This window comes from Lagenorhynchus albirostris, chromosome 12 (genome assembly GCF_949774975.1).
Source record: "Lagenorhynchus albirostris chromosome 12, mLagAlb1.1, whole genome shotgun sequence".
NCBI classification, from domain to species: domain Eukaryota; kingdom Metazoa; phylum Chordata; class Mammalia; order Artiodactyla; family Delphinidae; genus Lagenorhynchus; species Lagenorhynchus albirostris.
The window spans coordinates 46,944,154-46,970,357 of NC_083106.1; positions in this window are offsets into that span (position 1 = coordinate 46,944,154).

The window sequence follows — 26,204 nt, forward strand, 5'->3', positions numbered from 1 at the left end:
TCTTCACTCACCAATCCTTTTATTGACCCAATGCCTCTTCTTAGAATCTGGGTTTGCTGGTTAGAGGGCTGTATTATTTCCTTTCTTTGCAAACCACACACACATAATGCATCCTCTGTATTGTCTCACTGGGTTTCCTTCCTGAGATGAGAATTTAAAGACAGTACAAAGCATCTTGACTCAAGAATCCTTCTAGATGCTGTACTGATAACCATCAAATATAATTCAGCAATGCTTTTAAAATAGACTTTCCTTCACTGAGTCTTTCCAAAGCATTAAGCTGAAGTTTTACTGGTAGCACATCCCTCTTTCTTTGTGTACTGGTGTATCACTAGTTTTAATAATATCTGGTCAAACTGTGTAATTACCAGAAAACAATCAATTGGAATTAACAGGTTAGGAAAGAAGCAAACAACACACTGTGGGCCCACTAAACAGTAGCCTGTGCAGTGCCAGCCGCCAGCCCTCGATGAGCTGTGGACATCAGTCCACCTCTTAGCTCAGGCTGCTGTAAAGAACACCATAGACTGGGTGACTTCCAAGCAACAGAAATTCATTTCTCATAGTTTGGGAGACTGAAAGTCTGAGATCAGGGCCATGGTCAGGTTCTGGTGCGGGCCCACTTCCTGGTTGAAAGACAGCAGTCTTCTCACTGTACACTGACACGAGGAGAAGATGGGGAGAGCTCTCTGGGCTCCCTACCACCATCACATTGAAGGTTGGATTTCAACATATGAATTTGGGGGAGCACAAACATTCAGCCCATTACAGTCAGTATGCTTCACAAAGAAAATGGGTAGTTAATCTGGCCCATCACTTTCACGGAGGTCATTTTAAAAAGCTTCTGCTTGAATTCAGGAAATAGTCATTGTTTTTCAAAAAGAAAAACAATAAAACATACATACTAATCATCTACCACTTAGCCAAATCCACATGCAACGTAATTGAGTCCATTGTGAAATCACATGCCATCCTAACTCAAGACCTGGCAGAACAAAACTGAGCTCCTCTCACCCCCAGTGGGGCTGCCAGTTGACGAGGTTCATCCACAAAGGCCTCCCCACAGTGAGTCCGTGTCAAATTTTCAGAGTGTGGAAAGCAGCTCTTCAGTCCTGGCTGCTGGAATGCCATCTGTGTCCCCTTCCAGTCACACAGACACTGTCCTTACCAGCCCCTCGGATGTTATGTCCAAACTTAGTATATCCAACTGCAGCAAGCAAGAATTTTAGTCCTGAGACTCAGGTGCACAAGAAATATATATTTTTAGAATCCCTTAAATCAAGTTAAATGTGACTCCAAGTCCCCCTTCCACTGAGTTGATGGGCAGTTGAATCATTATCATTACCGGGCACCTGCTCTGTCCTGATTTGTATCAGGGTTCCAGGTTCCTGCAGCCCACAGGCCACACTGTCCCAGCCCCTGTGGTTCCTTGGGGTCTAAAGACCTCGCTTGGGGCATGAGAATCATTGGTGAGCTGCAAGGTCCCACCTCTGGGGCCCAACCTCTCTAGCTAGGGACACTCTGGGGACATCCTGCCCTCTTTTCAGCGCACAGACAAGGAATGGCAAGCAGCCCCACCCTCACAAGACCTCTGACCGGTCGCAGGCGGAACCCTCTCCCGCATCACCCAGCTGCCTCCAGAGGTACTCCTCCCACTCTAGGGCAGAATTTACCATAAACAGGAGCAGCTGTGACCCGCCTTGGCCCCAAGGGGCGGTAAAAACAATTTGTGGATTGGCGCTGAATGGAAATGAGTTGTTTTAATGTGGACAAAACAATTTTAAAGATTCAAAGCAGCTTTCATTAAGAATAGCCTGTCTTGGGCTTCCCTGGTGGCGCAGTGGTTGAGAGTCCGCCTGCCGATGCAGGGGACACGAGTTCGTGCCCCGGTCCGGGAAGATCCCACATGCCGCGGAGCGGCTGGGCCCGTGAGCCATGGCCGCTGAGCCTGCGTGTCCGGAGCCATTGCTCCGCAACGGGAGAGGCCACAACAGTGAGAGGCCCGCGTACCGCAAAAAAAAAAAAAAAAAAAAGAATAGCCTGTCTTTTCTGGACAGTTATAAAAAGAGGAGGGATGGATACTTCCCTACGATGGAGAACACGGAGCCTCTGCTGTTGAGCTCTGCAAGCATCCCCACATGCAGACAATTCATCTTGTTAACGAGCATCTCAGCTCATACATTCCTTCCATCCACCTCTAATTAAGCGAGTGCATTAAATTTTCAGTATCAGCGATAAATGTCCCTCCAGCGCAAGAAATTTCTATTATACTTGTATACCTTTTCTACTATAGAAAAGAAATAACTCACATTTACATGATTCCAGTGTTGGCTTTGAGTAAATGAATATGGGAGTAACTCAGAAAGGAATCCGAAGGAAGTATAGTGATGGGAAAGAAGGCTGGAACCCACAGCCCCCTGGGAGCAGAAGGGTAGGTCCTGGTCAGCGAACCGCTTCCGTTAGGGAGCTCATTATTTCAGAAGACAGTCCATGCCATTATGACAACCCTCTGCAGCAACACTGGAGAGTAGAATGTTCTGCAACGATGGAAAGATTCTATAATACAGAGTTTGCTCTTATAGTGTGCTTGCTACTGGGAGCTTAAAATATGGCTAGTGTAACCAAGAAACTGAATTTTAAATTTACTTAGCTTTAGTTAATTTAATTTAAGTTTAAATAGTTGTATGTGGCTAGGGGCTCCCATGTTGGACAGCACATCTCTGCGGTCTTTTTCTCTTTTAATCTATGATTTGTACCTCATCGACTTTCGTAAAAGTTCTAAAACGGATTACCAAAAAAATCAAGCGTAGCGTGAAACGGCAAAATTGAAAAAAATTTCATAATAAAAGGAGAAAGTCATTCTGTAAAAGAGAGCCGAAAAATAGTGTTCCCAGACACACGGAATGAGTTAGTCATTGCCTTTGAAAATAAATTTATTTGTAAATTGCTGGAAAGTGAGGCAAAAATGGAAAGTCACACAGGAGGCAACGTTGAAATGTGTAGTTAACAAGCGTTTGGCTGCCAGCAACCCTTACTCGTTTGGGAACGGCTGCCCTGCCTCTGAAGCCCCCAGCCCTCGCCCATTGCATCTACTTATGGCAGAGCCACTGGGGGTGACTCTACCTCTGGCACCTACTGGCCAATCACAGTTGTCCTCTTGAGAGACTAGACTTGGGACACAGGAGAGTGTGATCTCTCCCTAGGCCAATGGACACAGGTGTGAAACTCGGGGTCTGTGGAGCTGAGGGACAGAAGACGGGGGTCTGGCACCAAGACAGGAGAACACAGTGTGGCGACGGTCATGGGCACAGGCTCCGGGTTCAACTGCTGTCTTACTTACTAGCTGTGTGACATTGGCCACATGCCCTAACTTCTCCAGGCTTCCTCTTCTCTAAAATGGGAGTGATTTTAGTTCAGATTTCACAGAGTTGTTGTACAAATAAATGCAAGGACATAATAAGTGCTTCACAAATATTATTATTAATTATAATAATATTAGGGTCAGAATCCCGACAGCACTCAAGTCACTGGACTGTGTCATTGCCAAAGTCTTAGCAATTACCAGCCCTTGGGCTCCATGAGACACACTCCTCCCCTTACTCTTAAAATAATATCTGTTCTGCATCAGTGAATTCGGATTGGGTTTCTAGTAACTGTATCAAGCAGAGTGTTAACTTGTATGCCATCTTTTGGAATGCTACCTTGTCTTCTTCCCTGTGCAGATGGCCAGGCCGACCTAACCTTCCTCAGACTCTTACCACAGGCAGGGGCATGGATAGGAGAGCTCAGATAGACACAACTTTAAAGTTATGATTTTTAGTGGACATGGGCCATATTTTTGGCTGCCCAGCACCCACACCATTTTATTTGGGAATAAACCTTGCAGAATACGTGTCTTGGAGGGAGATAGGGTCCCACTTCCTACTACAGGAGCTGGAAGTGGCCAAATGATGCTTTTCTCCACCCCTTGGCAGATACAGTGTGGACACATGACCTGGGCTGGGCTAATCGAACGCTTGTGATGGGGACTCTGGAAGGAGTGACACAGATGTGACTTGTCGTTGTCATGGTGACGGTGATGCTGACATCCAGAGCCCTGCTCTGGAGGGGGCGGCACTGATGCCAATGTGCTGACCCGATGGCTCCCGAGACCTGACCCTCACTGGCTCCCCCTGCCCAGCTTCCCATTTTCCAAGCCTAGTTCTGCAAATTTCCTGTGCATTCTGTGAGCTACCTAGTATGTTGCCAATGAACTCCTCCTCTGCATAAGCTGGCCAGGAGGGGGCCTTTGTCTTGTAACCAAGAACCTTGCTTTTCCCTTTTACCCCTTTGAGAAATTAAGTGACCAAAACTAAACACAGCTTTCTCCCTGGGCTCTTGCTGCAACACCTTCAACGAATATTCCTGCTCCAGCCCCCAAAGTGGGCACGTTTCTATCAACTCGTGCACAATCCCGTGGTGCGTGGACTGCCACTTGGCCGCGCTCGGCCTGATTCTTGTACCACGGCACAGCATGTGATGGAAGAAGTCAGAACGACTGAGCAGGTACCAGACATGCTGCATTGCTTCCAAAGTTACCATTATCAGGTTCGAGGCTGATGTCGTATTCTGGAGAGAGGAAAGTAAGCTGTCTTCAGAATGACTGAATTTATACACAAGTCAAATGTTCATCTTTTATTTTGAATGGATGTGCCGGAACACCTCTAATAACGACCTTATAGGAAGGCGTTCTCTCTTGATGAAGTCGTGTTTATAGCTTCACCTTCTAACATAGAGTTCTTCCCAGAAACTTGTTGTTCAATAGTCTATCCCCATGTGTTCAGCTCTCAGTTCTGTGTAGACAGGAGCATATGTACCCAGAGCCTAGTGCTATTCTCAATGAACACTGGACAATAAATGTTTGTTGGACAAATGAGGAAGGGAGCTAACTCACGAGTGAAGGTGCAAGTTGCATGCAGGAGAAGCATGAGGCGCAGCCATTTGCATTTGCCCTGGAAGGACAGACCTTCCGTGAGCTTGGGAATGGAGAAGGAAAGAGCACAGCTGATGATCCAGAACATCTACTCATTACAGAAATATGAGGCTGTTTTGGTCTGGTTTTCGTCATGAGGAGAACTGACAATTAAATCCTTCTGTGAAGGTAACAAGCACAGCCAGTGGGAGACTTGGGCTCAAGCTGTAGGACAGTCATTGACGGGGCAGGGTGCGATCACGTGTGGTGTGAGGCTGGCATGACCCTCCACAGGGAGCTCGCCTCTGTCGTGGGAGGGGTGCCACGGAGCGCCCCCTCTTCACGCGTCCAGCTCAGCTCCCCAGGAGCCCCCGGAACAGCAGACTCTTCTGTCCTGGCCCAGATTCATCTGGATGACTTGGCTGGTCACTTAGGACCTACATTCCTGATTTTCCCCCATTCTTTAATCCAAAACAAAGAAGGAAAAGAGCCATTTCGGACACCATTGGTCATCCCTATAAATCAAACTACATTTCTGGTTTTTTCTGCTTTGACCACATCAAGGTCAAATTTTTCTGCTTTGACCACATCAAGGTCAAACAGCTGGACAGATTTCCACCAGTTCGGGATTGCCTAACTCAAAATATTGACTGACTGGTCTTTGGAAAATCTAATTTGGGGACTCTGAAGCCTCCTCCTTCGAGAGAGGCAATTGGCCTCCAGGGTAGCAGACCTGAGGTATAGGAGGCCGATGACTACTGACAGGGAGAGACGTGCCTTCAGTACAAAGATGAATGAAGACCACACAGGCAGACTCTCTGGATGGCAGGTGCTACATGGAGTGGAGCTGCTGTTCTAGCTCAGCGCCTCTGGGACAAATACAAATCTCCCGGGGATCATGATTCAGGATGTGGGTGGGGCCTGAAATTCTGCCTTTCGGACCAGCCCTCAGGTAGAGTCAGTGCTGGCGGTCCTCAGACCCCATCTGGAGTTGACAATTTCCAGAGCAACTTCTGTTATGGCAGATACACTCAATAAAGGAAACCTAGCATGCAGAAGAAGACATTCTTTTTTTTTTTTGTACGCGGGCCTCTCACTGCCGTGGCCTCTCCCGTTGTGGAGCACAGGCTCCGGACGCACAGGCTCAGCAGCCATGGCTCACAGGCCCAGCCGCTCCACAGCACGTGGGATCTTCCCGGACCGGGGCACAAACCCGCGTCCCCTATATCGGCAGGCAGACTCTCAACCACTGCGCCACCAGGGAAGCCCAGACATTCTTTTAAACATTTCCATTCCTGTTCCCCTAAAGCAGTGGCTCTCAACTTGAGCTGCAATTAGAATCACTTGGGGAGCTTTAAGTATCCCAGGGCCTAGGCCTCACCTCAGACCAGTGGCATCAGCATCTTGCAGGGTAAGACCCAGGCGTCCAGATGTTTTCAAGCTCCCCAGGTGATTCCAGTTGGCAGCTGGAGCTGAGACTAGCTGCCCAAAGAGAGCGTTTGCCCAGGAGTCATTGGTACGATCTGCCAGCCCTGACTCTTTCTGCTTCTTCTACTGCTTGGAATGGTGCCTCCTGTGTTTGGAATAGTGCTATCGTCCACCTGCCTGTGGAGCCTGTTCCTCTCCCCAAATTTGGGAATACAGGTCATGGCCCGTTTGCCATGGAGAGTCCATCTTTCTGGCCTCCAGGCCTACCTGTGCTGTCGGTGCTGACACCCACTCTGCTGTCTGCTGGGGTATGGCCCCCAGAGTCTGTTTTACACAAATACCACGGGGATGCTCATAGATGCTATTTAAAGTGGAAAATACATGTATTTTTAAAAATGACAGTAGTTTGGGTTAAATAAAGTCAACCAGATTTATTTACTCTAGGACTTCTCAGATCCGTTACTATTTAATTGACCAATGTGCTCATCCCTTATAGGAAGACACTAGAGGCACAGTTCTCCCAATTAATTTGACCACGAAAACTTTTTTAAAGCACAAATTCAGGAAACAGGTTTTGGAACATACTGCTCCAGGGTATGATTTAAATTTAAAATTTTCCTGGATACATTTTCTAACCTTTTCAATATTGTTGTTATCATGCACGTATTTTAGTCAACTCACTAGTGTCTTACAGGTAACCATCTAATGCTCTGGGCTATATCGAGTACTAGGAAATATGAATTTGGTATCTGCTTCACATGAAACAATTAGAGAATAACTGTGCTTAACTGAGTTGTATTGTTAAACTACAATAAAATGTAATTCAATTTAAAACATAAAGGAATAATAAAAGAGTGCAGCTTAAGGCAAGGAGGCCTTCGTGGAAGAAGTGGTACCTTCCTTGAAGACCTTGAATGAGTCGGATTTAGACAGGTATGAAAGAGAGCAGAAGGAAAGGCATTTACAGTGGAGGGAAGAGCATAAGACAAAACCTAAGAGCAGGAATGAATGGGGTGGGATGTGATATAGGGAGTAGGGTATGGGTGTGAAGGACAGCAAGTGGACAGGCCTGCATACGCTACTGATGGGAATACTGAGGGTATGCAAATAAAAACATTTACTCGTAAGGTGATATCCAGTTTTCCCAATGAGAAAATTTTTTTAAAATATTACTCGCCAACCTGAATGTATAAACTTGCAAGGATATAGATGAACTAGCCAGTGTCTTCCTGCAATGTTTGTTAATGTGGTACCCTCCTGACGCAGGGCGAGTTCTCTGGAAGCAGATGCTGAGAGGGAGTTTGGGGTGCACAAGGTTTAATGGAGATCAACACCTGTGAAAGGACGAGGGAGGAAGCAGGATTGCGCAGAGGAAGACGTGTAACTGAGCTACAGGCCTGACAGCGCTTCCGCCAGCCCTGCAGGGAGCTCAGGAGCCAAGGGTGCTGACTAGAGACATCCTAAGTGATGCCCCAGGGCCAGGCCCTTGTGTCTCTACCTCGTTTGGTTCCAGGACAGGGGCTGCCCCCAAGAGTGAGACCTTGGGCTGGGAAGCTGTCTGCAGCTCAATGGTGCTGATGGTGAGACAGCAAGTTCTTCCTCAAAGACCATCTGGGCAGCACGTCTTCGTGTCTCAGAGACATACATACAAACACTGCTTTTCTCCATTCTCCCTTCTTATAACCCAGTTCTTGAAACACTTCTTATGTATCTTCATATACATCATCATCATTACTTACAGCTATGTTTTGAGTTATGCATCACAATTTTCCAGAGCACACCATCTTTACATTCATCTAAGATGCTGGACATACAGCGTGACTTAAATCTGTGTGCAAAGTTGTCACTAAACATTTTATCCAAGCTGCAATTTACCAGTTCCATCCCATTAGGTCATTTTTTTTTTAACCTTCTTCTTGTGGTTACGTATTCATGATCTCCACAAAGTAACCTCATCCTGTATTTTTCTAAGTAATCTTTAAAAAACAAATCACTTTAAAAATCTTAAAAGTGAGGTCATACTCCTAGAAGTAATTACTAAACCATGTTAAGTTTCTTTGCTTCCTTTTAAAAAAATGATTCTAGCAGGTTGCCTCAATAAACATCCCGAACTCTCACCGATGTTAGTCTAATCCTATGTCCTCTCAGTCGTGTTCCAAATAAAGTAGTTCAGGAAGCACCCAAATTTTGGTGCTCTTTACAAAAGCCATCACACTTTGTAAAGACAAATATAAAGTGACTTTTCTTTTTCTGAAGGATGCTATTGGGGAAGAAATCTTAACTAGTATTTTGGGCATAAATGGTAAGTTTGTCCAGGTGATGTGAGAGCAGGTCACTGAAACGTTGAAGACCAAGAAGAGAAGTTAGATGTGTCAACTGAAAAAATGCACAGCCTCAAAGTGGAGCATTATGTTTGACTCGGTGGTCTTTCTGAGGACCTCAAGCCAGGAAGACAGCTTGTCAGATCGCTCTGAGGGAAGAGGTAAGGGAGGAGCCCGGAAATATAGGGGCTTTTGCCTCAAAGACCAGGTAGTCGGAACATCAAAAGATTAATTAATAAAGAGAAAACCAGATATCTCAAGTTAATGATTTAGCGCTTTTCTATGTATGGGAAGATGCAACATGAGGACCTACTGTATAGCACAGGGAACTCTACTCAATACTCTGTAATGACCTATATGGGAAAAGAATCTAAAAAAGAGTGGATATATGTATACGTATAACTGATTCACTTTGATGTACACCTGAACCTAACACAAGATAGTAAAGCAAATATACTCCAATAAAAATTAAAAAATAAAAATGATGCAAGAGTCTGGGCTCATTGAAATCATTCCTTTGCTATGTACCATAGCTATCTAGGGCCAGCAGCCTGTGTCCCCTCAGGGCTCACTGCTGGGGGTGGCTGCAGTGGCTGAGGACTGCAATGTCCCTCATTTACTGATATGGCAGGTAACAGTTTTCATTCACAGATGGGATAGCATCTGGTTATGGAGCATGGAAGTGGCCTGATTCACATCATCTCAGGAAACTCTGTACAGCTAAAGAAGTTTTCAAGGTGTGTTTGGGGAAATATTTTGGAAACAAGAAAATCATCTCATAACTGCTATAATCAGAAGCTAAATAGTGTGGACTGTAGTCATGGCACCGGAAGTGGAGGGAGAAGCGGGGAGAAGTGAGTGGAAAAGCATTTCCAAAGAAGAATTAGTAACCTTGGAGGCAGCTGGATATTGGGCCAGTAGGAAAGTGAAGGGTCAAACATGGCCTTAAGAACTTGAAAAGAATCCTTTAAATACAGTCCACCCTCTGCATCTATGGGTTCCGCGTAGGTGAATTCAACCAATCATGGATCAAAATGTGCAGATGTCAGACTCTCCTGCAGATACAGAGGCCAACAGTACTACACCATCTTATACGAGGGACTTGAGCATCTGTGGATTTTGTTATCTACAAGAGGTACTGGAACCAACCCCTCACGGATGCTGAGGGAAAACTATACATAATTGGTGTATCCCTGAGGAATGGTTTTATAACCATTGTATAACTACAGACTCTGGTTGATAGACTCCTGGAAAAAGTTTTAAGCCACAGCAGGACACAGCACCTACCTTCATGTCCCCTGTCCACCTGTTCCAACAATTGCTTTTTGTCAAAAAACTAAAACCAGATTTTTTTCTCTATTGTCAGCACTGACCACTCACTGTGATGGAATCACGATTAGCCAAAGCTGCATTCCAACCTCCGACTTTGCAGGGACCACAGACTTATCAGATGCCTCCCACTTTAGTACAGCCCTGGGCCAAGTTATTGCCTTTGATCCTGCTACCACTGTGATGAAAGTTTTTACTTGGGAAACACAAGGACTGCCCTTTTTTATTACTTTGATCTTTGCACTGGTAATCATGAGTATTGGTTATCACGGTAAACATGGTAGATGGTCTATAGAAATATAGGTATTGATTGGCTGGTTAGTTGGTTGGTTGTGTAAAAATCAATAAACAGAAACCTCAATTAAAATAGACCCAAGAGGCCAGAAGGGGGAACTCTCACCCCCTACCACCATAGCAGAGCTCAAAAGGAAGAAGAAAGACCTCCTCTTCTTGCCTGGCCAAAGCTCCGCCAATGAGAGGCTGTCACACTCAGCCAATGAAAAACCACTATACTTTGAACTGTCAGTTCCTCTAATGGGCTCTTTGTTTACTGTAAACCCCACTGTCCTCCCCCGCCCCTTCCTCTTCCCTTCTTTCAAAGAGCTCTCCTCTCTTTGCTGTGTGGGGACTAACGTGTGGCTCATCGTGGTTGCAGACCCCAATTGCAATTCTTTGCTGACCCCAAATAAACTCATTTTTGCTGGAGAAATAACAGTCAGTCTGTCTGTTTTAGGTCAACAGTTGGTTGAGGCTCCACATAGAAATCTAGACTGCCTCCGAGCTGCTCCCAAGTGTCTACTCAGTGCTCCTCTAACTTCAATGTGCACACAGATCACCTGAGGATCTTATTAACTGCAGATTCTGATCCAGGAGGGCTGAGGCGGGGCCTGAGGGTCTTCAGTTCTAACAAGCTCCCACGATGACCAACCACGTTTATGTAGGAAGGCAGCCGTGAGCCACTGTGGACTGACCTCTCCTGGGAACATGTACACACATATCGTAGATCAGTGAGGCATCCACTGTGGATTCTGAAAAGCCAGGAAGCTCAAGGTAACAGGGCTTCAGGACAAGTAGGAACATCTGTAAACCTCACCAGACAAGCCCTAATGGCTAGGGTGTGGATACTATGCTGACAGCAAGATGCTAGGACTTGGAGACGCCTGCAGAGCTTTTGTCAGTCAGCTGCTTCTCAGAGGAGGCTGCAGAGGAGGCGCACACATTTCGGCAAGAATGAGGACTATTTTATCTATTTTATTATGGAGAACTCCCTAATTATGCAGTTAGAGAATCCTGTGTGGCACATTCCGGGGCCTACACAGCTCTCACAAGGATTCCACTGTTAATTTTAAGAAGAGAAACAGCAATGCAACTTTCTCAACTCCCACGCCATTCACACATTGAATTTGTGTGCCAACTCAAAGCATACCCACTGGAAATGAAAACAGAGTTGAAGCCAGCCCTTAAACTGAAGCTTGTCAAGCTACAGAGCTACACAGGGGGAGGACTTGGTTTTCTTTCTCCCATTTCCAAACAGATTTTTCTCTCTGCCGTTTCTTAAATTTACATCAGACTTATATCTGTTAAATCGAAAATGCCAGAGCCCAAGTAGCCTAACACAGGGCCCTTCACATAGTAGGCACTTGATCCACGTTTGTTGATTGCCTGACTGGTCTTTTGTACACTTCACAATTGACCTAAGGAAATAACCTCCAATAAGAGCCCCTTGTGAACAAACCCACATACTCACACTCTGGATGCTGCCCAAGCAGCTCAGTCAATGATGGCCCCTCCCCCTGGAAATAGGAGTGGGCAGCACGGACGGAGCTCTTAGGTTATAAGAGACTGTACAGCAGTGACAGCAAATCTGGACCTGATCGCTGGCCGCTCCAGCCAGCTTTGTCCCGGTAGAGCAGCAAACTCTACAGAGCAAGGGCTTTCAAAGTCTCTTGACTGTGACTCTTAGTAAGAAAAATATTTTACGCCACATCCCAGCGTGCACACACAGGCACACACACAACTGAAACCAGAGCTTTATGAAATCATTGTCACCCCTGCTATTATATAACGTGCCCTGTTTTTTAGTGATGGTCTCTTCAATGCATCCTTCAGACAGCTCCTCACATATTTTCATACATGTTTCTTTAACAACAGCAACAAAACTACATGGCAGCTTTTTTCTGATCTCACAATTTTTAAAGTACTATTTTAATAATTCCTTTTTCCTTCATCATTCCCACTCAGTGCATTGCTCCTACGGTTCTTCTCCCTATCAGTGGATTTTATTCTCCTCTTTTAAAACCTAGGGAAGCAATTAGCACAATGATGATAGAGTCTGGAGCCAGGCTCACCTCCACTACTGCGTGGCCTGGCCTGGGGCAAGTTACTGAACCTCTCTGTGTCTCATCTGTAAAATGATGATAATAACAAGGCTACCTCATAAAGCTGTTTCAAGGATTTAATGTGTTGATACAGAAAAAGCACTTAGATTATTGCAGAGCACAGATTAAGGCACCTGCTACCACAACGGCTATTACTGCTCAAACCCTCTCCTCTGGGAAGAGACACCCGCTGTGAACAGCCTATGCTTGACCTTCTCAGCACTTATGCACTGAACCTAGACAGTGTCCTTCCACATCTGTGGGCACAGTCATGCTAGACTTACCCTGCATTTTTCCAACCTTTGGAGTTAACGTTTTAAGCATGAAAAAAATTTTTTTTAACATTTCTAAAATGTATTATTTAACTTAAATGGTTTCAGAAGATACTAAATCTACTTGAGGCTTTACTTGATTACAAGTGGCCATCGTTAAAAACATCAATTATCACACAAGGCTGGATCACTGAGATACCTTCTGAGCCCATGACAAGTTTCCTTTAGTCAGATGTTCCCATCTTCCATTTGCTCCAAAATGCTGCTCTGAGGCTGGCAGCCCAGAGAAGCATGTTTGTTAAAAGAATGAACAAAATCGTTAGAATAAATAGGTTATGTTTGAAGACCTCCTTAATGAGTAAAGGGCATGTGCTTTGGTGCAAGTGTTCAGGGACATTTATTCTGGCTGATCTGGGGACACTAGTTTTCAACTATGTTCTAGATCATTGCCACTACCCAAAAAGGGCGTCTCGATTAGTGAGGTGTTGTTAGACACTGTTCTGGTGGTATTTCAGTGAGTGTAGCCTCTTCCCAGCCTGATTCTAAGCAGAGTTCAGAGACTATGGTTTTTATTTCATTCATTCATTCACTCATTCTTTCAACCAAAAAGTGCCAAAGTGCCAGGCATTATGCTAGGTGATGGAAAATAATAACAAGCATGTACATGGGACTTTATTGTTGTCAAAGTGCTTTTGGGTAAATTACCTCATTTATCCCTCTAAATAGCTCCATGAAACAAAGTGATCGTATTTCCATCTTACAGGCAAAAAGAAAAGTAAAAGGAAATAATGCAAAGAAAAAGTAAAGGGGTAAGAAGTATTTATTAACTGACCAAAGGTTCTGAACATCCCATCCAAGCTGGTGCTGGCAGGAAAACGACACACCCGAGGGGCATGGACCTCGATCCCTGAACTTATGTGCTGCTTTGCCCAGCCCAGCACTGCATGCAAAGAGTCACTATATAAACACTTTGGAGGAAGGTAATTTTGATGTTGGTAAGATTTCAGGTTATGTCGGGGAAGGGAAAAAGGATGCTAATGAATTCCAGGAGCCAGAAAAAAGGAGGAGATTAACAATACTTGTCCAAATATGTGTGTGTGTGTATAGGGGTGCTAGGGAGGACAGGCAAGACTTAAAGGAAAGTAATGAGGGTGAGGTTGATTTCAGTCTGGGGGGAAGGACAGCCCATCACAAAGGACGTGGGGCCCAATGAAGGCATTAGAGCACAGAGACTCTAATGGAGTCCAAGGACCCTTTCCAGGATGTTACAAACTGGCCTCAGGAAAAAGGAAACACTCTTCGTGCTTTCACCAAAATCTTGCAGCCAGCAAAGTGGTTCCAGATTTCTGGCAGCCTTTTAAATTAGCTTCAGTCCCAAATTCAAAGAAGAAACTGCCCTAGCTTCCTTTGTTTCTCAAAATTTCCCTTTTCTGTTGCACCAGGCAGCTGAAGATGCTCCTCACCGATGAGCTGTGGCTGTTCAAAGACGGTGGCTTCACAGATGAATCAATGAGCCAAGTATTTATTGGAGATCAGCCTCAGGCTCACCATGGTGAGGCAGGCTGTGATAAGAACAGATGGACAGTATCGCGGACAGCAGGCTGCCGGCATCAAGTACTGTGTGCTAATTTGCAGCAGTGCGCTTGTGATATACCCTTGTGGGTATATGTACTCAGCAAAAGAGGTTATAAGTGAGTGGGAAGTAGCATCAGATAGGTGGTGCGGGGCCATATCACAAAAAGCCTAAAGAGGAAGGAAGTTAAGTCAGAAGCTTTAACTGAAGTCTGGTGGCACAGTAAGTATCCAAATCTGTTGAATATACCCATGCATGAATGATTTAAAATGAGCGTGTTGTCCCAGACCCAGGACACAGTCATCTCCTCTAAAGCACTGGGTCCTGGGTGTCACATTGTGTCAAAACACTTGTGTGATATTCACAGTTTTGTAGAATTATTCTGAGATTAGAGAAGGACAGAGGGCTACACTTTTCCCGAAGACAGTGACTTTTGACTACCTGAATCTATGATCACTTGGATACAGAGGAAAATCTGAAAGACAAGAGTACCTGGCACGTAGTGGGCACAGCCTTCTAATTGCTGAATAACAGAGAGATGATGAGTGAAAGAGAAGTCACTGCTATCCCCAAGTTCTCCTTCTGCTCAAGAATGGCCCCAGGAGAGCAGCCACAGGCAACGTGCAGCCTGGGAAAGGAGCTTCACCATCGCCCCTGCTGCATCCCTGCTCAACAGCCACTTCCGCAAAGGATGGTCCATACCGACCGACCACTGAGTCTTTTTTTTTTTAACATCTTTATTGGAGTATAATTGCTTTACAATGGTGTGTTACTTTCTGCTTTATAACAAAATGAATCGGCTATACATATACATATGTTCCCACACCTCCTCCCTCTTGTGTCTCCCTCCCTCCCACCCTCCCTATCCCACTCCTCTAGATGGTCCCAAAGCACAGAGCTGATCTCCTTGTGCTATGCGGCTGCTTCCCACTAGCTATCTAATTTACATTTGGTAGTGTATATATGTCCATGTCACTCTCTCACTTCGTCCCAGCTTACCCTTCCCCCTCCCCGTGTCCTCAAGTCCATTCTCTACATGTGTCTTTATTCCTGTCCTGCCCCTAGGTTCCTCAGAACCTTTTTTTTTTTGGTTCCATATATATGTGTTAGCATACGGTATTTGTTTTTCTCCTTCTGACTTACTTCACTCTGTATGACAGACTCTAGGTCCATCCACCTCACTACAAATAACTCAATTTCGTTTCTTTCTATGGCTCAGTAATATTCCATTGCATATATGTGCCACATCTTCTTTATCCATTCATCTGTTGATGGAGACTTAGGTTGCTTCCATGTCCTGGCTATTGTAAATAGAGCTGCAATGAACATTGTGGTACACGACTCTTTTTGAATTATAGTTTTCTCAGGGTATATGCCCAGTAGTGGGATTGCTGGGTCATATGGTAGTTGTATTGTAAATAGAGCTGGAGTGAACATTGTGGTACATGACTCTTTTTGAATTATAGTTTTCTCAGGGTATATGCCCAGTAGTGGGACTGATGGGTCACATGGTAGTTATATTTTTAGTTTTTTAAGGAACCTCCATACTGTTCTCCATAGTGGCTGTATCAATGTACATTCCCATCAACAGTGCAAGAGGGTTCCCTTTTCTCCACACCCTCTCCAACATTTATTGTTTGTAGATTTTTTGATGATGGCCATTCTGACTGGTGTGAGGTGATACCTCATTGTAGTTTTGGTTTGCATTTCTCTGATGATTAGTGATGTTGAGCATCCTTTCATGTGTTTGTTGGCAGTCTGTATATCTTCTTTGGAGAAATGTCTATTTAGGTCTTCTGCCCATTTTTGGATTGCCGACCACCGAGTCTTAAGTGCCATGATTCATTGTGCCTTCCTGACCCCCCAATCCTTTCAAATATATGTTGCTTATCTTGATAGTGTCAAAGACATAGAATGTGTAGAAAACTGTATATTGAGGAGTAAATTAGAAAAGGAAATGAAGAAGGAGCAGCTGGAGAGGCTGGGAAAACTGGGAGGCTTCTGAGAGGCATCCAAAGAATGTTTCTGCAACAGCAGACAGTGATCGACTAAGTCAAATGCACTGATGAGTCCAGTAACATGAGATCTGAGAGCCCTGGGTTTGGCAACGTGGAGGTCACTATCGATCTCAACAAGGGCAGTTTGAATGCAGAGGTGGGGACCAAAGTCTGATGGGAGAGGTCTCGGGAGAGAATGGAGAAAGCACTGACAACTTTTCAAGATACTTTGCCCTGGGAGGCAATACCCCAAACCATCCTTTTACCTGCCTTAACTTTCAGAACAGCAGAGAGAATGGCCATTGGAACTTCTCTAGCTGGAATTCTAGGATCCAAAGAAGAGAGGATGGATGCTGAAGATTTCACCTGACTGTTTCGTCCAAAGTCTGCCTTGTGAGTCCTTCTTACCACCACAAAGGCTGACTGCATTCTGAAAACTCCCCATAGAAGGCTTGTCCCTGAAGTTGAAACCCTTGGTCATTGTGGTCAGATGAACCACACCCTCACTCAAGCCCCGAACACAAGCAGGGATGCCTTGACCCTGAGAGATGTATTGTGCAGCCTCCCTCCCAGGCACTGAAATGTCTTTAAATAACAAGGTTTCTAAGCTGGTGGGAGCAATGCACTGTTGTACACACACTCTGGAGATGTAGAGCTAATTAACCTTGAACTAGGCAAGTTTCCAAGTCTCTCAGAGAAGTCTATTTATGCCTCATATAACTGAGGGCAATGACGGCAGCCTTTGATTTTGGTTCTACGTTTGAGAAGGTGTGAGGCATTAATGCTGATGGACAGCAACGTGAGTAAATGAGCACCAGCTTGCAAGGAGTTAGTTAAGGAAAATTATAAGATTCTCTCACAAGTTTCTAGAAGACACCATAGCATACTTTTCATAACTGTGACACCTAAGAGGACACAAGACCAGGCTCCAACAAGGCTGGAGGGGTAATACTAGCTGTCATTTACTGAGCACTTACTCTGTGACAAGCACTGCACAAGATGCTCTGTGTGCATTATTGCTTCATCCTCACAAGAGTCTTGTGAAGTAGTTACTTCTGTTAAACTCAATTTAAAGTTGGTGGGAAATGAGGTTGAGTGAAGTCTCACGGGTTCGTGCCATTCCCATGGGAATCGCAGGTGAATATGCAAAGCACGACAGTTAGAGCCTGGTCTGCGGAGGTAAGATGCCTGCAGTTCACCAAGGAAGATGGAACCAGGGCTTCACGAAGAAACCAACCTGCTTCACTGCCCTGCATCTGAAAATGCTTTGGCAATAGCCAACATCCTTCAAAAGCCTCCATTAGAGAAAGAGAATGAAATGCTTCCTTTGTGAACTGAGACAGAGCCACAAATGGCCTAGAAGGTGTGGAGCAGGGGGGTTGCTCCTTATATAGAAGAAACCTTGTAAATACGACATTCATTTCTGGACAGAGCAGTCCGCTGTTTATTGAGGGAGGCTGGGGTTTGGTTATCAGCTCAGCTAGACCATGCATGTTAAAGAGGGAAAGAATAAAAGACAGCTTCCATTTGCTACAGCCCATGTGCCCAGTAAGATTTTTCTTTTTTTATTATGGTAGTTATTTTAACAAGGTGAAATTTAATACAACACCAGTACTAAATACCACCAAAGAATAAACGGTGCGTGTGAGGCTGAGATTTGGCATATAAAGGCAGTAGCTGTTGGTTTCCAGAGCCTTAATGGGCTACCCAAGGCCAGATCTAGGCAAAAGTTTCAAATAAGAGTGATCTTCAAAAGTTCTTTTGATCGACACCTTCTTCATTTAGGAGACCCCAGACAGCCTCAGGTGACTGCTACCTGCAAGTAATCCCAGCGGCCTCTCCCCCATGGAGGCCCCTGTTCCTGCCCCTTCTTGCTCTCGTCAGAATTCATGTCCTGGACTCAATTTTGTGAGCTCCCTCCGATGTGATCACCAAACTGATTAGAACAGAGGGCTGGTTTTTCGTGGGAGGAAAAGCACTCTTAGGTGCTGTTCAAGCCACTGCCAACTCACCTTCCTTTACCCTGCTTTGGACCCACCTCCGAAACTGGCCGCGCCTTTCCCAGGCTGTGAATTGAGCATGTGAGAGGTGTGCATGTGCTAAGCAAGAGGTCCAGGGGGAGGATCCATTTATATAAAATGATCTTCATAGATCTGATCATTATTTAATAGAAATTAGTTTCTCAAATCCAAGTGAGATACTAATAAGACAAAAACTACTCTCTGAAAAGGTTGCTTTTTCCTACTCAAACCTTCCCCCACATCACAAAACAAAAAAGCAACTCATATGCACACAGCCCCGCCTTGTAATTCAGTGTCTGTGCTTCGCTACCACACAGAACTAGGTTAGTTTCCTGTTGTTTCTGTTACTTGTTAAAGGATAACTGACTGACATCAGGCAACAACTTTCCTCAACTACAAGACCAAGGTTGTAATAATACATGCCCCAAAGGGCTTTGTGCAGATCAGATGTGATAGCTCATGTGAAACCCTTAGTACCACACTTGGCTTCTAGTGAACATTCAGAAGATGTTGGCCACAGTACCATCACTGCTTGAATAATAATAGCTACACTTACTGTGTAGTTTACCCAGTGCCGAACACTGTTCTAAGCAAGAAAGCTTGGAACGTAGGTTAACTCATTTAATTTTCACAGTCCTACAATGTAGGTACATTGTCCCCATTTGAAAGAGGAGCAAATGAAGGCACAGAGAGATTAAGCGATTTGCCAAAGCAACACAGCATGCAAGTGGCGGAGCTACAGCTCACACCCTAGTAGTCGGGCTCCAGGGTTTGCACCCTTTACTAGGACCACCAAGCTCAGCTGCACCTGATGAGGGCTTCTCGAAGGCACACCAAGTTGAACTCCATCTTAGAGCAAAGAAAAGTTGTTTGTGAGGCAAAGAGAAGATTATATGTGAACTCTGTCCCCAAAAGGAAAACAGAATTAGCAATTCAAGAGCCTGGAGGAGACTTCCACTGGGAGAATATCAACTCTACATGGCCAGCTGGAAGTGAGTGGTTCTCAGATCTGCAAGTTAAGGTCCAAGTTTCTATAAAGTTGTGAAATTTAAGGGGACAATGTTCCTCACCAGAAATGAACACAGGTCACTATGAAGTCAGAGACTAAAGAGATATTCTATAAAAAGTGCTAGTGAAAGAAGGGTGGGGCAGGAGGGGAAAAGGAAACAGAAGGGAGGAGGGAAGGGAGTAATAGTCCTGGAGTCGTAATTCACACGCAGCACAGGATATGGCAGCGTTTATGGAGACGGCCTTGCCAATAGTACACACAATACACAATGCTCTAAGGACCTGTAGGATGTTGAAATGCTTTCTTGAACGAGATTCACAAAGGGAATTCTTGTTGTTTGATGTTCCTTCAGGTTTATTAGGCCACAATGACCTGTGTGAATTACTGTGTGTGCCACAGGGCAGCATTTAGCATATGTTCCCGCTTGTATTTATTAATGCATGAGTCTTGTCTCTCCAGTTTGGATGCTGCTATATGCCTCGTATTTAATTCACTCATTTGATACTAGGGGAAGGAAAGAAGGAGGGGAAAAGAAAACCCTTTGTGGAGATTTGCCTGAAGTTTTCTTTTCAATAACTCTAAAGGAAATTTTCCAACTTGTGATTCTTTTCAAAAAGCATCTCATCTTTTAATAAAATCTCTTTAAATTTGCATCAAAAGAGGAGATCTGCACCCAGGGATTCATCAGGATAAAGTCTGGGCTGCTCTACCTTTAGACTGCAGCTCCAGGAGCCAAAACTATTAGCTGCTGACCCTGCGGACGTTTCCTGGCCAAGTGGACAAAACCAAACCCAGGGTCCACTGAGCAAGTAAAAGGCCTCCAAGGTGTTTGCTGTTCCACCTTATATTTGGGAGTAGTTCTCCTGTTGCCATGGAGATAGAAGCCCTTTAGTTGGCGGGAGAACTATTATTTTCAGCAGCTGGCTACATGTTGGGAAGCATTATTATTAGTATTGTTTTTCTTTTCTCTCTTTTTTTTTTTTTTTGCAAATAGCACCTATCATTTCTACCAACAAACTCTGAAAAGTGGTTATAACCACTTAAGACTAGAAGGGAACACATAAATTGCATTTCAGCTCCTTTCCTTGCAGTCGTGCCTTTTGAGGGAAAGTAGAAATGATAAAGCAGGAGAATGGGCAATGTGTTCTTAACAGTTGTGAGCTGCAAGCTAACCCTCTATGCTGTATCACTGCCATTAGGTACTCTAGAAATTCTGCATTGGGCTGAGCCAAGGCGGCATTAGATCTGTGAATTGCCCTCCACTTGCCTGGTGACCTTAGAGCTGAGAAGGGCTCCATGCCATCTGTACAGGCAATGACTCCAAAGGAGGCTTCCTGCTCCCAGGGCAGCATGGGGCCAAGCTGCTGCCTCCCCAGCCTCTTTTCTGATTTCCTAAAGGAGTTCTTTGACCACACAGATAAATTCTCATTTCAATTCAGGCATGTACACCTACAGGCTGATCGACAGAGACACCATGAATTGAATGATAAATAATACATGCAGACAAAGACAACACCAGTGCTTATTTGCAGATGAAAGAACACTAGAAATTATTTCTGATGGAAATATAAAAGATTAAATTCAAGCAGGGAGTGGGGGAGGAAGTATTTTTTTAAAGCTCCTGAAGAAACAACCTCATTGTTTCACTTTCAAAAAGGCACTTTCTGTCTTGAGTTGGGAATTCAGTGGGCACTGGTAACTCAGACCCCAACGAAGATGCACATCCCCTAAGGCTAGAGCCCAAGGGAGCAGAAATGGAATTTAAATCTAAGATAGGGCACCTGCTGGTGGGGCGGTCTGGAATCTCTCTCCCTCCTTCTGGTGATTTTCTTTGGGGAACTATGCCTTTTCCACTCCCATGCCATACAGCCAAATGGTATTGTGTCCCACCATCCACAGTGATGGGAACAGAGTTGGGACCCAAGTCCCAGTGAGACCCAGTTGCTGGGCCTGCCACTACTTTCACTGAAGTGTCCAGCCGGTGGGATGTAAGCCTGGAGCTGCTGGGGTACATGCGGTCAGGAGATTCTGCCTTGAAAACACAGGAGAACTGAGCCGAGAAATGGAGAGATCCAGATTCCTCCCAATCGTGTAGCGTGAGTGCCTGAGTTCAGCCATTCCTGAAGCCAGGCTAACCTCGACATTTCAGTTACACGAGCCCATTAATTCACTTTTGTGCTTAAGTCAGTTTCAACTGGGTTTCTGTCACTTTCACCCAAGCACTCAGTCATGTGGACGGGTGGTTCCCGCTCAGATAGCTTACATCGCTGTGTAATAGAAACAAACCTGAGTTTGAATTTATGAGGAAAGGAGATGGAGAGATTATCACCCTATGCCTAGGCAATCACAAAGCCCAAGTTGGGCAACTTCTCATCTCGCTGGTATGATTCCAGCCTCACCTGTGATACTAAAGCTCCCAAGGGGGACTTGAGTGAGAACTTGTATTGTTAAAACTGAGAGGGTTTGGAGATCCTAACTGAGAATTACTCGTGGTACCCCTAACCTTAAAGTTTGACAGCTTAAATAAGTAAATATGCATAAATATGCATAATATGCATAAACATATATAGATATGGGTGTATGTACAAATATAGATAATTACCAACATGAAGGCAATCTTCTTGTGGGTATTAATTAGTAAGAAGGTTTATCCCACTGATGGGCAAAACTTACATAAGTAAATCCAGGCTTATCAAGTGATAACTTAGGGAGTTAATTTATTAACTAAGGATTACATAAGATGTCTAGAAAGAATTACGTGGCAGACAAGGCAATTGGGGGAACACTTCTCAGAAGGAGGGATCCTGCCCTGGGAAGACACCCCAAAAGAGGTTTCATACAATATGGAAAATGCAGTTTAAAAGGGGCAAATTAAAACAAAATTGAGAATCAACAATGAACGTTACGAGAATATACGTTGCTGGAAACAGGCAAATGAGAAAGCTGTTTTTATAAACTGCTCCAAGCAGGAGAGACGACCGTTTATAAAGAAGAGGAAACCATGAAAAACCTGATATTCTGTATCTCAGGGTTTAGGAAGATTCCCACAGGGAGGAATCTTCCAGTCTATAGGGAGGAGCTGGTGTAGATGATTCCTACCCTCATGCAGATGGTTCAGAAGCCAGGCTCAGAAGATGAGCCGTATTCTCTTCTCTTTCCACAGACACAGTCTTCAGTCAGGCTCTTTGATTCCTTACCCAGAGCTAATCTACCCAATCCTTTTGACTTTACCTTCAAAATACGGACCGTAGCTTATTCTCCCCCTTAGGTCCTGGACACCATCAGCCCTCACATGGGTTACTGTGAGCATCTCCTGGTTGGTCTCCCTGCTTCCACCCTCGCCCTCCTACAGTTGCTTCTATAGACCACAGAGTGAGCCTTTGAAAACACGAGTCAGATCACATCACTCCTCGGCTAGAAACCGCTCCATCTCCCCAAGGAAAAGCCAAAGTTTGAAGGGTCAGAACAAAGAATGATTATGACACATTTCAGCCAGATAAAGAAATGAAAGCAAAGGGCAACATTTTGGTTGTTTCTAGTTGAAAGTGCAAACCCAACAGAGAATACTAGTATACTGATTTTCAAAGGTTCATAAGGCAAAAGCTATCAAACATTTTAAAATAAAAGGAGAGGAGACTTGAAGCATTATGGGGAAGAAGTAACAAGCACAGGACTGAAGTCGGATTGTCTGGATTTATAGCCCAGCTCTGCCACTTAACTAACTGTGAGATGCTGGACAAATTACTTCACTTCCCTAGGTCTCAGTTTTTTCATCTGTGAGATGAGGGCGCTAACCATACCTACCTTATCAGGTTTTTTGAGGATAAGATAATACATGTAATGTGCTTAAAACCTTGCCTAACATATTGTGAGAATTCAATCAATGCTATTAATAGTTACCATTGTTTGTGTTAAAGAAAAATTTTCAGATAATCTATTTATGAGAAAGTATCAAAATATCACTATAATCATGCTTGCAAGGGCAAAAGGCCCATAGTTTGCCAAGTCAGAGACGCTCTAAAGGCAAAGAGAATGGGGCAAATATCACTGTTAGATACAAAAGAAAAAGAACGCCTGGTTAAAGGTCTCTGAAATCTTTTCTGATAACCAGCTGAAGTCAACTGGGTGGGTAAGTAACTAATTTCCTAGACCCAATCTTCATCTCATTAAAATTCAGCAGAAAACTGCATAAGCGTTTCTTTTCTAGGAGGAATTTATAGATTTTTATCACATAGAAAAGTCTGCTCCAGACCAGATTTGGAACAATTTTTCTATTACAGAAGAGAAGTACACTAAAGCATCATACTCTCTCACTGTTTCCTTGGAAGTTTTCTATAAGAGGAGAGTGATGACGAGTCATATTATCATCTCAAAATAACAAGAGTGAGGCCTCACTCCCAAAGTAGACCAAGTTTATGTGTTTAGGTCATATGACATGACAGTAGAAGAGTATAAAAGGCAATCCCATTCATAATAACAATTCAATGATATAATGGAAAGAAGATAGTATTTTAGCCAAGCAGACTTATAGTCAAATCCTGGTTTGGTCACGTCACTTAACCTCTCTTAGTCTCACTTTAATTATCTGAAAATAAAGATGATGATCTCTATCTCACAGGGTTATTGTGTGGATAAGGTAAGACAAAATACATCAAGTACCCAATATGCTGATATGTCACATAAACTCAAGATAATATTCATCTTCCCTTTTTCCTGCTCCCTATTCCCCTCTACCTGCAATGCCAACTGTAGCTAGCAATCGTCAACTTTTATGTCAAATACAACCCATTAAGTCTCCAAGCTAGTTGTCACACCCCCGTTTCCTGCATTTATTAGGAATCTCAGGAGGGGAGCAAAGTTAGCAATAATCAGCCTCTCCCATACACTCCAAATGGCCGCACTTATGAAAACCTAAAGCTCACGTCTAGGGTATTATTTTCTACTGGTCCCAATATGTCCAGTCTTCAGAGCTCCAGAACTGTGTGAGACTCCAGTGCGGCTGGGAGAATGTCCCTCTCCCTCACCGCTGGCCCATGCTTTGTTACTTGAGCTTATGTCCACAGTCTGAGTGGTTCCAACCAAGCACAGCACTCACCTGCTCCTTGGACTGGGTGGGGACACATGTTACAGTATCTCCTCCATCTCCCTCATCTTCTTTTCTTGCTCCCAGTTACAAAATAAAAATTCCCATGCATTAGATGAGAAGCAAACACGGCGGTGGTCTGCATTTGCGGGAGAGGATGGAGAAGGGGTCGTTTATTGGAAGCAGTCAGTTCACTATGCTCAGAATAAACCTTTATTGAACATTCTGAATTTGAATGATGTCCAAGGAGGGGAGAAAATATAGCCTCAAGCTCTATTATATTCATGGCCATTTGAGAGGAGGAACCTCCTCCTTAAAGCCAGAAAAGTCATGTCTCATTCTCTGTTATATCCTCCATACACTTGCTCATAATGGAACATCAACAGTTACTGAAAGCATGAATAAATTAGTGAATATTCCTCTCTAGCCAACTTAATATATACTCAAAAGATGTGATTTTTTTTCAAATTTTATAATATACCTTAATATTTATTTAATGAAGTAAACGCTTCATTTCATAAAATAGATGTGACCAGGGGATTGTAAGACAACTGGTACATTTATTCTGTAGGTTGGAATTTTATCATGTGAATTTTTGGAAGATGTGATTCTTGTCAGACCAAAACATTTTTTTTTGAAGACGTACTTTTTAATGTGTATTCTTACACCTTTTGAATTTTTTTTACCATATGCATGGATTACTTCTTTTTTTTTAAATAAATTTATTTATTTATTTATATTTTTAACTTTGGCTGCATTGGGACTTCGTTGCTGCGCACGGGCTTTCTCTAGCTGCAGTGAGCGGGGGGCTATTCTCTGTTGCGGTGTGCGGGCTTCTCATTGCGGTGGCTTCTCATTGAGGAGCAGGGCTCTGGGCATGCGGGCTCAGTAGTTGTGGCTCATGGGCTTCAGTAGTTGTGGTGCACGGGCTTAGTTGCTCCGCTGCATGTGGGATCTTCCCAGACCAGGGCTCGAACCCGTGTCCCCTGCATTGGCAGGCGGATTCTTAACCACTGCACCACCAGGGAAGTCCCAGACCAAAACATTTTTGATGAAGTATCAGGGCACTGGAAATGACGGCTTCCTGTGTGAGTGGGGATAATAAAACATGTTCATTAGAACATGTTTTATTAGCGATTGGGCTCAGATCAATCAAATGAGACTCAACGAAGAAAAACAAAGTGGTTCCCATATGAACAAATATGGAGGAAGCAGAGAATTGGGACTGTTGGTCCAGCTAAGCACAAGTCATAAATGGTTTGGAATCCACAGAGGGCCTCACGGCAACAGCAGACCGTGGTGTGTTGGGCTGGGCTGCAGGGATTTTACTCTAAGGTCAAACAGGCATGTGTTCATTACTTCGGATTTGGCCTTCACTAAGTACAAACCCGGTGGGGATACTAAGTATATTCTTCAAGTTCCAAATTTCAAAACCAATGTAGACCAATCAGAGAAGTTTCCGAGGAAAATGAGAACAATAAAATTTTGAAAGATAAGTCTTATGAGAAAATACCAAAAAAACGGCCTATGTTTGTTTTTTAAGGAGAGAGATGAAGGGGAGCCATGAGTCTTTAAGTGATTAAAGTGACTTTACAGAGAGGACAAAAATGATTTAGTCTCTTAAGTGAAGTAAGTCAGAAAGAAAAAGACAAATCCCATACGATATCACTTATATAGAGAAACTAAAATATGACACAAATGAACTTACCTGTGAAACAGAAGCAAACTCACAGACATAGAGAACAGAGTTGTGGTCACCAAAGAGAGAAAGGGGGGAGGCGAGGGATAAATTAGGAGTTTGAGATTAGCAGATATAAACTACTATATATAGAATGGATAAAC